Source organism: Crinia signifera, chromosome 1, assembly GCF_055691185.1.
Source record: "Crinia signifera chromosome 1, ASM5569118v1, whole genome shotgun sequence".
Taxonomy (NCBI): Eukaryota; Metazoa; Chordata; class Amphibia; order Anura; family Myobatrachidae; genus Crinia; species Crinia signifera.
Window position 1 is genome coordinate 463,184,933 of NC_139217.1, and position 13,529 is coordinate 463,198,461.

Below are 13,529 nucleotides of genomic sequence, written 5' to 3' on the forward strand. Positions count from 1 at the left end.
GTCTTATATAGCAGCAGATTCTGTTACAGTGTCTTATATAGCGCAGCAGACTCCGTTACAGTGTCATATAGCGCAGCAGATTCCGTTACAGTGTCTTATATAGCGCAGCAGATTCCGTTACAGCGTCTTATATAGCGCAGCAGATTCCGTTACAGTGTCTTATATAGCGCAGCAGATTCCGTTACAGTGTCTTATATAGTGCAGCAGATTCCGTTACAGTGTCTTATATAGCGCAGCAGATTCCGTTACAGTGTCTTATATAGCGCAGCAGATTCCGTTACAGTGTCTTATATAGCGCAGCAGATTCCGTTACACTGTCTTATATAGCGCAGCAGATTCCGTTACAGCGTCTTATATAGCGCAGCAGATTCCGTTACAGCGTCTTATATAGTGCAGCAGATTCCGTTACAGTGTCTTATATAGCGCAGCAGATTCCGTTACAGTGTCTTATATAGCGCAGCAGATTCCGTTACAGTGTCTTATATAGCGCAGCAGAATCCGTTACAGCGTCTTATATAGCGCAGCAGGTTCCGTTACAGCGTCTTATATAGCGCAGCAGATTCCGTTACAGTGTCTTATATAGCGCAGCAGATTCCGTTACAGTTTCTTATATAGCGCAGCAGATTCCGTTACAGCGTCTTATATAGCGCAGCAGGTTCCGTTACAGCGTCTTATATAGCGCAGCAGATTCCGTTACAGTTTCTTATATAGCGCAGCAGATTCCGTTACAGTGTCTTATATAGCGCAGCAGATTCCGTTACAGCGTCTTATATAGCGCAGCAGATTCCGTTACAGTGTCTTATATAGCGCAGCAGATTCCGTTACAGTTTCTTATATAGCGCAGCAGATTCCGTTACAGTGTCTTATATAGCGCAGCAGATTCCGTTACAGTGTCTGATATAGCGCAGCAGATTCCGTTACAGAGTCTTATATAGCGCAGCAGATTCCGTTACAGTGTCTTATATAGCGCAGCAGATTCCGTTACAGTTTCTTATATAGCGCAGCAGATTCCGTTACAGTGTCTTATATAGCGCAGCAGATTCCGTTACAGCGTCTTATATAGCGCAGCAGATTCCGTTACAGTTTCTTATATAGCGCAGCAGATTCCGTTGCGCTTTACAATAGTAGACAGTGATAAAACAAACTGGGTAACAACAGACAGACTTGGGGGTTAGAGGGCCCTGCTGCAAGCTTACAGTCTAGAGGGATATAGGAGGGAAACACAAGGACAGGCTAGCGGAGAGTTACTTCAGTGCTGATTGGCGGCCATGGGCCACTTCTCCTCTGGCTCACTTATCCCTTATCACTGCTTCATACATCTACCCCCTAGTCTCTACCAAAGAGCCAGAGTCTGAAGAAGGTGAGAGGAGCAGAGGACAGAGCTGTGGGTTTGGGAGTAGAGGACGTTCAGTGGTTAACCCAGTGCGTGCTGACCTAAATTGGGTCAACAAAATGACTGTCTCCTAAGAGAAGGTATTGGAAAGTATAACGTAAATCCACTGTTGAAATTGAGTTGTTATAGGTTATGGCTAGAATATAGGCCCTTATTCTGGTTGATTCGCAAAGCAGCGATATACTGCTGCTTTGCGATCCAACTAATGCCACCAGCACGAATGTCCACCCACCCGCTGGACGCTGAATGTCTCCATAGGCCTGTGCATAAACATCCATTCACAGCCTTGCGTGCGGGCCCGAAATCATTACATAGTCGCCGACCATGAAATGATTTCTGATTTCTGAAGCGCCCGCTAATCTAAGTCACTCCCTGGTGAGTTGGATTAGCAGCGCCCTGCTCCGCAAACAGGGCGGGCAGCGGACATCTGGTGACATCAGCTGTCCGCCCCTGGAAGGTAGGAAACCGTACCCGTTCGCATGAGGATGCCCAGCGTGTTCCTGGGCGCACCTAGCGTTTTTTTACTGGGTACGCCCAGGAAACAGTGGGCATCTGCATACGAATGCACCCAGCATGCTTCCTGCACGTCCCCCCCCCCATGCTGCGACTGCCTCAGAGACTATGCAAGTATCCAAGGGCGCCTGCAGAGAAGACCTGCACATGCGCATATTTCTGTACAGATCTTCAGCATCAGTCCCCGTTGCGAATCTGAGATGGGGCCAGGGCCAGTGCTAGGGTGTCCGGCACCCTCCTGCAAACCATACATTTTGCGCCCTTTCACATTGCCATTGCAACAAGCTGCAGCCCGATTGTGGGCGCGTATGCAACATGCGATCCTATGGAGGATCTCGGGTGCATGTACATGTATGCATACACCATCTCAGTGCTGTGTCCGAAAAATGTTGCAGGCACTAAAGGTGTCCATACACGCTGCGAGAATCGCATATGTTATGGGCTAGATCGCATCGCACGGCATGCATGCAATGTGAGCGCGATGCGATCCGAAAGCAGTACAAAAAGTATGTGCAGCACTCGTGACTGAGGGGAAAGGAGGGGGGAGAAGGAGGAGATGGAAGAAGAGGGGAGGAGATAGAGAGGGCGGAGTGTTGAGGACTGGCAGCGGCACTGGCACAGCACACTGAGAAGAGGGAAGGAAGGGGAGGCGGCGCTGCTGCTTGTTCGTCATTTGATTGACAGCTGACAGGCGCAGGGAGCAATGGGTAGGGGGCAGATCCGGACATGACATGTCATCCAGGCATTCACAGACAGCGCTACATGTCTCAGCGCAAGTGTCCGTGAGGAAGAGGGGGCAGGTCGCAGGAGGAGGACAGTGTGTGCGCGGTGCCAGGAGCTGCTCACCCTCTCCATACTGCTGCCCGCTGTCAGACAGGCATTGTGGGCGGCGTGCAGGAGGCAGTGACAGTGAGGGCTGGGGCAGCTTTAGCAGAGCAGGGAAGGAGACAGCGCCTTTTCAGCTTGGCACCTCCCTGGAGCTGCTGAGTGGGTAGCGCCGGCCCTGGATGGGGCGACTAAATCAGAATGACCCCCATAGTATTTGTTAAGATTCTTATACAAAGTTGCAAGTGGTCAGTTAGCTTTTTGAGATGGTATTAATCAGATTCGCCACAAGATGTCACTATTTACATGAGAATCTAATCTGTAAAAATGTAGAGAAGAAAAAACAAGCTTGTTATAGTATCTATATCAAAACTATAGGATTAAACACATATTTACTAGACTCACTATTGCATTGATAGGTATTGGTAGTATTTTTAGACAATTTATAATGTCTATTACAGAGTTTGTTTGATCAGACTAGTTTAGTTGAAATAAGGGAGAAAGGTATACTCAACAGAATTAGGTACAGTTCTGGTCTTGTCCAGTCCCGTGCACAGGGCCAGATTAAGGCTTCAGGGGGCCCGGGTCCAGGGCTGCCGACAGGGGGGTGCTGGGGGTACAGCTGACCCGGGCCCCGGCCTCTGGAGGGGCCCGGGCAGCTGCCCACAGAGACAGTGGCAACGTGTGACACCGCCTCCCCCACCCGGCGGCCCCCCCAGCCAGGCACACACAATATACAGTGCAACCTGCAGAGTGCTGAGCCTAGGACACAGAGGGGCTCGGCGCTCTGCAGGCTGCACTGTGCACTCCCGAGGAGATGCACGCAGAGAGTCAAGGTGTGCAGGAATAAGGGCTATGCCGTGCCGCCCCAGCTAGGTAAGTAATGGTACTGGGGGGGCCCGGACTGAAGGTCAGTCCCGGGCCCCACGATTCCTAGTGGTGGCCCTGCCCGGGTCACTTTAGATGGGGGGCCCTCTACCTCTTGTCATTACTGGCCACAAACTGCACGGGAGAATATGACACTGTCAGAACACAAAGCGAGGGCAGTATAAACGTAAAGACAATAGTCACTAAATAGATAAAACAATTGACAATATTAGCAGCAAGGCCTGGAAGGTAGATCTTACATATGTATAATGTCACTGGCTAGGTCACATAAACTAGGAGGAAAGTTCAAATGTAAGGACATGTTATAAAGCAAAGGTAGGAATATTGCGCTGAGAGAGTACATGTAAACTCCAAAATTGCTGGGAGAGTACATGTAAACCCCATGGGTAAGCGTGCTAGTCAGGGCATCTGTATTATCAGAGAGTTGTACCCATAATATACTTGGTCTACAACTGGAGGTGGTCAGAAAGAATAGGGAAAAATTAAGTGGGAGAGTACGTACAAACCTGCTGGTATTAGATGTCTGGTGGGATCTAGAATGTACAACAGGCTGATCATCTGAAAGCTCTAATGGGGAAGTGCCCATAAGGGGCTCAGGGTAAAGGATCAATAGTCAATGGGTAACTGCAGGAGGAGAATATATATATATATACACCACAAGAAAAGCCTGTATTTGTCCCTCTGTACCTTGCTTTGTAGGAGACTCAAAGACTCAGCACTGTCTCTTATTAAAAACCCTCCCATAACGAGGTTGCTGCTGCTGTCCTCCTCGGGCCTGAGAAGCATGTGATGAGCTCCACCAATCAGAGCTCAGCACAAGCCTTTCAGCCTCTGACCTCTTGTGCAAAGTCTCATGGGACTTTTAAGGGCCTCTTAAGTCTTAAGTTCACTCTTTCTGACAAAATCCTTCTTAGATGGACAAAACCATGTGCACTGCAGGTGAGGCAGATGTAACTTGTGCAGAGAGAATTAGATTTGGGTGGGGCTTTACTTCAAAGTGATATCTATATTGCAGTGTAAAAATAAAGCAGTCAGAAACAAAATAAATCACCCAAATCTAATTCTCTCTGCACATTTTACATCTGCCCCCCTGCAGTGCACATGGTTTTGTCCATCTAAGAAGGATTTTGTCAGAAAGAGTGAACTAGAATAAGGCCCTTAGTGCAGTCAGTGTGCCTTGACTCCCGATGTTCAGCACCATAAATCATTGTCTCATCGGCAGATAAGTGAAACTACATCACTACCCCACTCCCAAGCACAAAACCCTGATTCCCCCCCCCCCTAATCCAGCCCTGCCCGTGCACAAGTTCCTGGACCTCTTGAGTTGCGCGTTTCGCCTCAATAGGCTTGTTTACTGGCCGCAGATATAACCAATGGCAGCACAGTCCAAAATTCAAATAGAGGAGCCGCACCAACTGCCATTGAGTCACAGTCAGCGATAATCTGGGTTGGGGTGGCAGTTGGTGCAGCTCCCCACCTCTGCAACCGCTGCTGCCAATGATTATTTCAATCTCTGTTGATATAAAACGGGCGGGCACATGTTATATAAGGGTGTCGTTGGCTTCTCACAGATCCGAAGATTCTGCCAACAGTGACAGCTCATCCTGTTATATTTTATGAGGAACAAAATTAACATAAATAAAGCGATAATGAATGGAGGGAATATTTGGGTGGCTTCTAGAGATTACCGCATGCTGAGCTGTCATCTGTTACTGAGCCGCGTCATTCTCTCATTTGTACTATTTGTATTATTGCTCCTATTATCGGCATCATAACTAGTACTGGCCCCCAGAGGCTGGGCTGGACTGCCTGACATTACAGACCAATGGGGTGATTCAGACTTGCTCATAACGGGACGAATTCTGTCCACTGACCGATTTGTGGGCAGCTGATGTCACATGATGTCAGCGCCCGCCCAGAATTCAGCGATCTGCGGCCAGAATAAAAGTCAGTCCAAACTGTGGCCCTCCATATGTTGTGAAACTACACATCCCAGCATGCCTTGCCATAGTTTTAGCATTCTGTCATAGCAAGGCATGATTGGATTTGTAGTTTCACAACAGCTGGAGGGCCATAGTTTGGACATAGACTGGTCTAGACCATCGAATGACTTTTCTCCCGTTCGGCCGTATGCAAGCGGATGTGTATGCGAATGTATCTGCTTGCATGCTAGGGAGCGGATTCGTCCCGCAGCGCGGGGCGAACATTTGGCAGTGTGCAGAGTTTACCTGCAGGTCTGAATCAGGCCCCAAATTCAACTTGTAAACTCGTTATTTGTTTAGCTATTTCATGTATGCTAAATGTGATTTATCACATGTAAAGACTCCCGGGTAGTTGCGGGGTACAGGAGATTTAAAAAAAAAAAAACCTGGGGAGTGGCTTGGCGGGCAGGGTGGTGCCGGGAAGTGCTGAGCGGCAGCTGCCGAGTGGCCAGTGGCAGCAAAATTAAAAAATGTTTTTTTTTTTTTTTTCAAAAGACAGGCCGGCCGTTGATTTGCTGAGAGTGCTCTCTCGGCCAATCAGCGGCCTCCCATCTTGCGATGTGCCGCTGATGGGTCAGATCCGATAAATTTTTTGTGCACCACGGTCTGACCCGATGCGCATGGAACCACGCATCGGATCGGAGGGGATGTCAAACGCATCTGATTTGGGCCGATTTCTCGGCCCGATCCGTCGGGATCGTGTGAAAATGCCACAAATTGTACTAGTGTATGGGGGCCTTTAGACTCCTTTATAAGTTGCATTTTGAGGTAGTATGTTTGTGCTTTTGGGGAAAGTGGTCATACCACCAAAACAGCTGTCGAGCTATGGGTCCTTATCAGGGGTTAAAGTGAAGGGGAATGGGGTGGAACTGAATTCCACCACCTGCAATGGTAGGATGAACTGAGTTCCACCTCCACCACAGCCATGCACAGTAATTCCAAAAGAAAAGTCTGTCCCAGCGGCTCCCTTTTCTAGGACGGCATATGTGATGTCATGTCGTCACCACCACTGAAGTGAAGAAGAGAGGAGAGGAAACTGCTGCAGGGACAGTGACAGATATATGTATAAAGGGCACTTACTGTGGACATTTTCTACAAGGGGTACTACTGCTGTGGGCATTATGTGTATAAGCAATACTACTGTGGGCATTCTGTGTTAGGGAAACTACTGTGTGTCATAACATGAATAAGGCCGGGGCACTACTTTGCGTCATAATGTGAATAAGGGGCACTACTGTGTGTCATAATGTGAATAAGGGGCACTACTTTGTGCTGTCATTTAAATCAGGGTCACTACATGTGGTGTAATGTGAATATGATTGTGCTACTGTGTGGCCTAATTTGAATTGGGTGGACTATTGTGAGACCACTGTCCCTTTATAATGTATGGGAGATAGGGCACAAACGTTGTAGTTTGCAGGGGACGCAGAAAACCCTGACAGTGGCCTGGGCTCCGGCGGAGGGGAGGAGGCCAGTGGCATGGAAAATGAGTTCCACCACAACTTCAGGACCACTTTAAGCCCTGGTTCTTATGCACTTTCACAGGATCCCGCAGCATGATAAGTCTGTGAAATCTTTTTTTGTTCTTTCAAATGTGCTGTTTTTATTTTTATTTTTTAAACATTATCATTGAAATATCTGAAATGTATTTCTTTAATGCCTGGAACAATTTTCACCAAACTTGGTACACATATGAGTTACAATTTGGAGTCCCAGGGCCCCAAAAAAACTAATCCGCTCACTACAAAATATGGGTCAGGGAAGCAACATATGGCAAAGTTGAGGAGGTAGAGAACATTGATTGGGTTCAGATAAGGTTCATGGCCAGTTAGACCTCCAAACCCGACCCCGCTGGGGGCCCAAAAAGGGGTCCGTCCACTACAAAGTGGGTCAGGGATGCAAAATATGGCAAAGTTGCATAACATAAAGGGGGTAGAGGACACAGGGTCTAAGAAAAAAACTGTGGTCAGATCCAGGTGCCCACCACAGACAGGTGTATGCCGGTCACACCATGGGCCCACCACAGACAGGTGTATGCCGGTCACACCATGGGCCCACCACAGACAGGTGTATGCCGGTCACAACATGTGCCCACCACAGACAGGTGTATGCCGGTCACACCATGGGCCCACCACAGACAGGTGTATGCCAGTCACACCATGGGCCCACCACAGACAGATGTATGCCGGTCACACCATGGGCCCACCACAGACAGGTGTATGCCGGTCACACCATGGGCCCACCACAGACAGGTGTATGCCGGTCACACCATGGGCCCACCACAGACAGGTGTATGCCGGTCACACCATGGGCCCACCACAGACAGGTGTATGCCAGTCACACTATGGGCCCACCACAGACAGGTGAATGCCGGTCACACCATGGGACCACCAAAGACAGGTGTATGCCAGTCACACCATGGGCCCACCACAGACAGGTGTATGCCGGTCACAACATGTGCCCACCACAGACAGGTGTATGCCGGTCACACCATGGGCCCACCACAGACAGGTGTAAGCCGGTCACACCATGGGCCCACCGCAGACAGGTGTATGCCGGTCACACCATGGGCCCACCGCAGACAGGTGTATGCCGGTCACACCATGGGCCCACCACAGACAGGTGTATATCGGTCCCACCATGGGCTCACCACAGACAGGTGTATGCCGGTCACACCATGGGCCCACCACAGACAGGAGTATGCCGGTCACACCATGGACCCACCACAGACAGGTGTATGCCGGTCACACCATGGGCCCACCACAGACAAGTGTATACCGGTCACACCATGGGCCCACCACAGACAGGTGTATGCCGGTCACACCATGGGCCCACCACAGACAGGTGTATGTCGGTCACACCATGGGCCCACCACAGACAGGTGTATGCCGGTCACACCATGGGCCCACCACAGACAGGAGTATGCCGGTCACACCATGGGCCCACCACAGACAGGAGTATGCCGGTCACACCATGGGCCCACCACAGACAGGTGTATGCCGGTCACACCATGGGCCCACCACAGACAGGTGTATGTCGGTCACACCATGGGCCCACCACAGACAGGAGTATGCCAGTCACACCATGGGCCCACCACAGACAGGTGTATGCCGGTCACACCACAGACAGGTGTATGCCGGTCACACCATGGGCCCACCACAGACAGGTGTATGTCGGTCACACCATGGGCCCACCACAGACAGGAGTATGCCAGTCACACCATGGGCCCACCACAGACAGGAGTATGCCGGTCACACCATGGGCCCACCACAGACAGGTGTATGCCGGTCACCCCATGGGCCCACCACAGACAGGAGTATGCTGGTCAAACCATGGGCCCACCACAGACAGGAGTATGCCGGTCACACCATGGGCCCACTACAGACAGGTGAATGTCGGTCACACCATGGGCCCACCACAGACAGGTGTATGCCGGTCACACCATGGGCCCACCACAGACAGGTGTATGCCGGTCACACCATGGGCCCACCACAGACAGGAGTATGCTGGTCACACCATGGGCCCACCACAGACAGGAGTATGCCGGTCACACCATGGGCCCACCACAGACAGGTGTATGTCGGTAACACCATGGGCCCACCACAGACAGGAGTATGCCAGTCACACCATGGGCCCACCACAGACAGGTGTATGCCGGTCACACCACAGACAGGTGTATGCCGGTCACACCATGGGCCCACCACAGACAGGTGTATGCTGGTCACACCACAGACAGGTGTATGTCGGTCACACCATGGGCCCACCACAGACAGGAGTATGCCAGTCACACCATGGGCCCACCACAGACAGGAGTATGCCGGTCACACCATGGGCCTACCACAGACAGGTGTATGCCGGTCACCCCATGGGCCCACCACAGACAGGAGTATGCCGGTCAAACCATGGGACCACCACAGACAGGAGTATGCGTATGCCGGTCACACCATGGGCATGACAAGGAGTTAAGCTCAAAACAAAAGAAGTATAAAGTTCAAGTAATGCTAATTGTAAAACCAAACACAGCCAACGCCGGGTACCTCAGCTAGTTCTTAATAATTGCTGACAGTAGAACAAATACGTTATAGACGGCCGATATCAAAGCATCTCCTGCCGTTTGCCATCGTAATGACTTTTAGAATAAGATAATAGGAGATCGGGAAGTCGGCTGAGCCGTGGCAGAAAATAATGAGGACGCTTTACAACAATTCAATTGTACTTTATTCATCATTGCTCTAGAACGTAAACATGCATCGGCGGCACAATGTGATCTTGTTTCTCACCCCGTACACTAGCGCAGCCGGAAAAAAACAGCAACCTATCATTGATCTTAACAAAATAAGCTATTTCTAAGCCTATTATTTCCTTTGAAGCTGTTTTTATTGAAGCACCCCATATGTAGATAGGAAGCAATGACAATAATTCAATATAATGAACTAAAAAAAAACAACGATCAAATAGTCCACAAATAGAAGACACAATGTCAGAAAAAAATATGGTTATATCATGTTAAAACTGAAAAAGAAAACGTCCTACCAGAACTTGTAATACAATTAGGAGATTGTTCTAATTCCTTTGGTCCCTGGCGTTTTCCCATGGGGGGGGGGGGGGGCGTACTTAGGCTCGTTCATCCCCTGGTGTTTCTGCCATATTTTATAAAGGAGATCAGCGGCAGCACTGCTACTGTTTCCTTGTGATAGGAAACTCAACAGCTGCAGGCGGCAGAACGGTCAGCGATGCTGACCGTTCATAAATTAGGCAGGAGGCAGGCGCATAGTACGAAATATCGTAGCTGCGCTATGCCTCATGCACTGCCATGCCGCACAGCAGGTGTCATAGATCAGGGGAAGCGCTATCCCCTGCCTTAACGCACAGGGATAGCGCATATTCCCCTGATCGACACATCATAAATCTACCCCTCTCAGATGTAGAGAACTTAAATATGATAGGCTTGCCTGAAGAGGTGCAGTTTCAGGGAACACTTGAAAGTTTGGAGGCTAGCGGAAAGTCTAACTGTGCGTGGAAGGGCATTCCATAGGCCCCTCCCCCTCTCTCCATCTCTCTGCCCCTCCCTCTCTCTCCATCTCTCTCCCCATCCCTCTCTCTCCGACTCTCCCCCTCCCTCTCTCTCCATCTCTCTCTCTCCCCCTCCCTCCATCTCTCTCCCCCCTCTCTTTTCCCCCTCCCCCTCCCTCTCTCTCTCCTCCTCTCTTTCCATCCCTCTCTCCCCCTCCCTCTCTCTCCATATCTCTCTCTCCCCCTCCCTCCATCTCTCTCCCAGATCCATCTCTCTCTCCCCCTTCCTTTTCTCTCTCCCTCTCTCATCTTTCTACCCCTCCCTCTCTCTCCCCCCTCCTTATCTATCTTTATCTCCCTCTACCCCTCCTTCTCTCTCCATCTCTCTCCCCCTCCATCTCTCTCCCCTCCCTCCATCTCTCTCCCCCTCCCTATGTCTAACTCTTTAAGTAATTTCATAATTTTCAAGTTCCATATTCAGATATTTATTTACTTTCCAAAGAGCAAAAAGTAAAGACGACGTGAAATGAGCCCAGCTGTGAAAACACATAATCCGTCTTCAGTCAAGTTCTGTGTGGGGGAGAATTGAACACACCAGTGGCTTCACCTCTCCCAGTTCTACTCCAGCCTCATAGACACCAGGAGGATTGGGCTGCAGATTGTGTGTCATCCCTGCATGATGCATCTCTCTGGCAGATTATTTACTGTGTAGTGAGAGGTGGCTTAATGTACCTTGGGATACATGTACCCAGCTGCAGATACACACAATGGACCATTGCCTTAATAACCTAATAATTTATTTGGGGCGGCAGGTCGCTGTATCCAGGGATGTTAATGAGGTGCAAATCAGATTCCGGAACGTCTGGCGGTACCGGCGCTTCCATTGTTATCTCTTTATAGGGAAGAAGAAAATATAGCTGATAGTACGATTAATATTTATTTTTAAAATGTTAATTTTCTTTTTGGTTTGATACAGAATACATTTTCATACATTGTTATATTTCCGGTCATTGTGATATTGCTGGTCATTGTTATATTTCCAGTCATTGTTATATTGCCGGTCACTATTATATTGCGGGTCATTGTTATATTTCCAGACATTGTTATATTGCCGGTCACTATTATATTGCGGGTCATTTCCATATTGCAGATCATTGTTAAATTGCTGGACATGATCATTATATTGTCGTCATTGTTATATCACCGTTCATTGTTATATTGCTGGTCATGGAAATATTGCTGGACATTGTTATATTGCTGGTCATTGTTATATTGTCGGTCATTGTTACATCCCTCTGGGTAATAGGTTATAGGAGTGCAGTTTATATTATATATCGGTCACTAGAATGCTCTCTGGGTTATATATTGTCATTAGAATGCAGTTTATATTGTACATCGGTCACTAGAATGCTCTCTGGGTTATATATTGTCATTAGAGTGCAGTTTATATTGTACATCGGTCACTAGAATGCTCTCTGGGTTATATATTGTCATTAGAGTGCAGTTTATATTGTACATCGGTCACTAGAATGCTCTCTGGGTTATATATTGTCATTAGAGTGCAGTTTATGTTATACATTGGTCACTAGAATGCTCTCTGTGTTACATATTGTCATTAGAGTGCAGTTTATGTTATACATCGATTACTAGAATGCTCTCTGTGTTACATATTGTCATTAGAATGCAGTTTATATTGTACATCGGTCACTAGAATGCTCTCTGTGTTACATATTGTCATTAGAATGCAGTTTATATTGTACATCGGTCACTAGAATGCTCTCTGGGTTATATATTGTCATTAGAATGCAGTTTATATTGTACATCGGTCACTTGAATGCTCTCTGGGTTACATATTGTCATTAGAGTGCAGTTTATATTGTACATCGGTCACTAGAATGCTCTCTGGTTATATAATGTTATTAGAGTGCAGTTTATGTTATACATCGGTCACTAGAATGCTCGCTGGTTATATATTGTCATTAAAGTGCAGTGTATATTATACATCGGTCACTAGAATGCTCTCTGGTTATATAATGTTATTAGAGTGCAGTTTATGTTATACACCTTCTTGGGGCAGACGGCCCGCCACCAATTCAGTGGATAGCAAGCCGAATAAAAGTAAGTCTAAACTGTCTAAGCAAGGGGAGAAAAATCATTTGGGCCCTGGGGCGGTGGCATACAGCCGGGCGGCGTTTACATGTAGCTTAGCGAACAGGTGCAAATCAGGCCCTTTGTCCCTCCTGGAACGGGTCCTGTCAGGAGGTATGTGTATGGTGGGGGGAGGCCCTGCCTATATGGTCCATCCGGGCCCCATCATTTCTGATAGCAGTCCAGGCTGTTACCTCCAATATAGAAAGCTTGGACCACTACCAAAGCACAAAGGGACAAAGATGAACATCTAAGGAATTGCAGGACTTGGAGGGTAATTCAGACCTGACTGCATGCTTTCGAACTTGCCGAGCGGATGATTATTGATACAATGCACATGTGTATGGGTGACAATGGGTGTGTGCCACCCTGTGCTGCAATGAAGTCCTGCGGTGATTGACAGGAAGGAGGCGTCTGGGGGTGGGAACTGGACGTTTACTGTTAAGAAAAATACAAACGTGATAGAAAAAACCCCACTGGCGGCCATAGGTGGAGGGAGTGCAGCTGCTATGGGGCCCACAGCTGATAGGGGCCACCTTCCCTGTCACAGTTACATGTGCTCTATTCATTTCTCGACATTGGCTTGTACAAAGGGGCCGTTGCAAACCTTTGCTATGGGGCCTACAAATATCTAGTTGGCTGGGCTCCGAAGATTAGCAGCCCAGCGATCAGGTCTGAATCAGGCCTAAAATCCCTCCACAGCGATGTGATACATAGGAGTAATTGTAATTATATAAGCTACTAGTTAAAAGCCCATCAAATGACAG